The sequence below is a fragment of the Aplysia californica genome, unplaced genomic scaffold (genome assembly GCF_000002075.1).
Source record: "Aplysia californica isolate F4 #8 unplaced genomic scaffold, AplCal3.0 scaffold00141, whole genome shotgun sequence".
NCBI classification, from domain to species: Eukaryota; Metazoa; Mollusca; class Gastropoda; order Aplysiida; family Aplysiidae; genus Aplysia; species Aplysia californica.
In genome coordinates, this window is record NW_004797411.1 from 248,842 (window position 1) to 252,286 (window position 3,445).

A 3,445-nucleotide genomic window follows, 5' to 3' on the forward strand; every position below is an offset into this window, starting at 1 on the left:
TTCTGTCTCTGTAATTTTAGAAAATCCGGTGCGGAAGTGATATTTCGCGAGGCGCATTTTGTTTTGAGAGTATATAAAAATATCTAGATCTAGACCTTCTAATTTTTTGCATCTCTCAAGATTTATTGCTCCATCTTTCCAATAGAGTGTAAATATAATAGGCAAATGACTTTCAGTTGATGTTAAAGCACCGATCATTCCTTTCATCGAAAGGGGGCCCACCTAGTTTATGATAAAATTGTTTGCATGAAACAGTCATAAAAGATAAAGAATGTCTTTATAACTTATTTGTTTGATTTGAAAGACAATGAATGTTAGGGGAAAAATATATTAATTTCACTTCAAGTCCTTTCTGTTTTCAAGCGATAGGGCGAAAACATAGAGAACGCCGATTTCGGAGACTGACTCAGTAAGCGCCGATAGGTATAAAAATTCCCTTATGATTTCTAACTTGCCCCACATAGAGCTGGCCGACTGCAGGCGGCTTTAAACTCGGATCGGAGTTGTCGGCTTTATCGGAATCCAAACTACATTCTTATTACGCCGAAAAAGTGGGAAGGGCGTCTCGCTGTCAACTCGCGACCGCAGTGCTTTCTTATCGTATTTCCATTTTTTAAACAGTGAAAATGAGACTTCTTCTTTAACTCACTCTTTGTTATGAACTGTTTTCACTGTTATTAAAAATAGATGTACGACAAGAAAGCACCGAGGTCGCGAATTCTCAATGTCGTCTCGCTGTCTCGCCGTCGCCAACTCGGGTTCAGCGGTTTGTGTGACGTCACCCGACTGGACTGGGGACAATTTTAAATGGTCATTTCAGAGCTGGTGCTTCACGGTAGACAAAAACTAATTACATTTTTGAAATCAGCATCGTCAAAATAGGGTGGTTACCGAGCAGAATTACATTTTAAGCAATATTTAAGAAAAATAGTGTTTTTTCCTCAAAAAATTATGCTTCATCAATACCAGCTGTGTTGTGGTGGAATTAATTTTTTTTCTTCTTAGATCTAGATATCTAGGCTTTACTGTGTCAGTAGAGTGTGTGATTTTGAAGAGACGAGGCCTGTGTAGTTTTCCGTTGTGCGTCTAGAGATCTACTTATCTGGCTGTGCGGTGTCTTGTCAAAATGGATGTCGAATTACAATAATAATAATAATAATAATAATAATAATAATAATAATAATAATAATAATAATTAAGATCATTTCTATAGCGCCCACTTCCGTGTAAACACAGCTCTAGGCGCTTTACCAAAATACATGTACGAACAATATTTACGCACGCGACACAAACACAAAAATACTCACACTCATACACACACGCAAACACGCACATACACACATACACACACACAAACACACATACACACTCACAAACTCAAAGTAGTAACACGCACACATGTGCACACACATGTACGCCAAACACACACACACACACACACACACACACACACACACACACACAAACACACACACACCCACACTCACTCACACAAACACACGCACGCACACATCTACTTGCTTATCACACGCGCACGCTTTCACATCGTCACGAAATGAGCATAAAATAATCTACACAATGCAATTCACAAAATACATAAATGGATACATAGTCATTTACATAACATTGTATTGAACATGAATCTACAGACCAAAAAAAAAGATGTCATTAAATGTGTCTTTAAATATTTTAAAAAATTTAGACTCAGATGTTGTATGTCTCAAGGGTTGGGAAAGAGAGTTCCAAACTGACGGAGCAAGGTGGGCGAATGATCTTTCAGCTAATTTTTGACCCCCTTTTCTAGGAACTCTTAAAAGATACTGATCGTCTGATCTTAGTGATCTAGATGGAACATAAATCAGGATGAGATCATTAAGATATGAGGGAGCTTTGTTATTGACACATTTATGACATAATATTGCAATTTTATACGACATTCTAGCTGACACGGGAAGATAATCTCTCTCCTCTCTCTCTCCCTCCCTCCCTCTGTCTCTCTCCTTCTCCCTCTCACCCTCTCTCTCTCCCTCCCTCCCTCTCTCCCTCCCTCCCTCCCTCTCCCCCTCTTTCCCTCTCTCTCTCTTCATCTCTCTCCCCCTATCTCCCCTCTCTCCCTCCCCCTCTAAGAAAATTAATTCCATCTTTTTAGACAACAAACATCCCTTGTTCCCTCAAATAAAAACATCTGTCAGAAGTAAAAGACCTATGCTTCTGATCTGTAACAAAGAAAGATACAGAAGGTCATTTTTACCATCATCTATCAAAATGCTTCCATCTTAACCATCTTGTATAAGTATACTTACGCCCTTAGGGCATGCATCAAAATAACATTGAGTGTGTATCTAGCTTACGATTATTATTGTTTATATTGCTGCTCATTTATATTATGCATGTGATTGTAAGCCTACCTGTGTGTGCATGTGTGTGCACGTGTGTACGTGTGTGTGTTTGTGTGTGTGTGTGTGTGTGTGTGTGTGTGTGTGTGCGCGTGTGTGTGTGTACGTGTGTGTGTGTGTGTGTACTCGTGGTGGAACACCAAACCAATGTGCCAGGATCTGGACAATAAAGATGTATCTTATCTTATCTTATCTTATCTTATCTTATCTCCTCCTCTCCCTCTCCCCCTCTCGGATGACGAGTCAATTCTTGTCAATTTGTAATCACTCAAGACCTAGAACTAGATTCCAGATACGATAGATGTAGGCAGACTAGACAACAGTAGATCAATGCAACGCGAGCTTAGAGGGATCGGCAATAGGCGCCCTCTATGTGGAGTCAAGCAGACACCGACTGGCGCCTGTCCGAGTCGATCTTCAGCCGCTTAAGTTTCGGCGTTCTTTATGTTATCGCCCATAGACTGTAAATTATGATGTATTTTTCTTCCCTAAAATGTGTTTTACTTCATTCTTGATTTGGTTGGTGTAAAAATAACTGAATTAAGAATGGAAATACCTTATCATTACTCTTAAAAACTATTTTCATCTACTCTTTTTTATCACTCAAACCCTCAAGTGACCAGTGACGTTGATTGACGTAACTCAAAGGCCTAAACGGCGTCATGCAGTTTAGGCGGTTGAATCCAAGCCTCAAAACAGTAAATTATGTAATAATATTTGTTACATACCGTCGTCCTACATCATGTTATATTATTATATCTATAATTATTATATATCCGAATTTAAAAAAAACTGTTTTTTGCTTCTCCTGTAAATTTTGTCACCATACACTTAGGCGGTTGAATCAAACGGCTAACGATTTTAATTTTGTATAAACATATTGTGGATTTGCCGATATTATCCCTAGGGAGAAGGATGTAAGACATGGATGAGAGAGAGAGAGAGAGAGAGAGAGAGAGAGAGAGAGAGAGAGAGAGAGAGAGAGAGAGAGAGAGAGAGAGAGAGAGAGAGAGAGAGAGAGAGAGAGAGAGAAATGGAGAAAGAGGGAG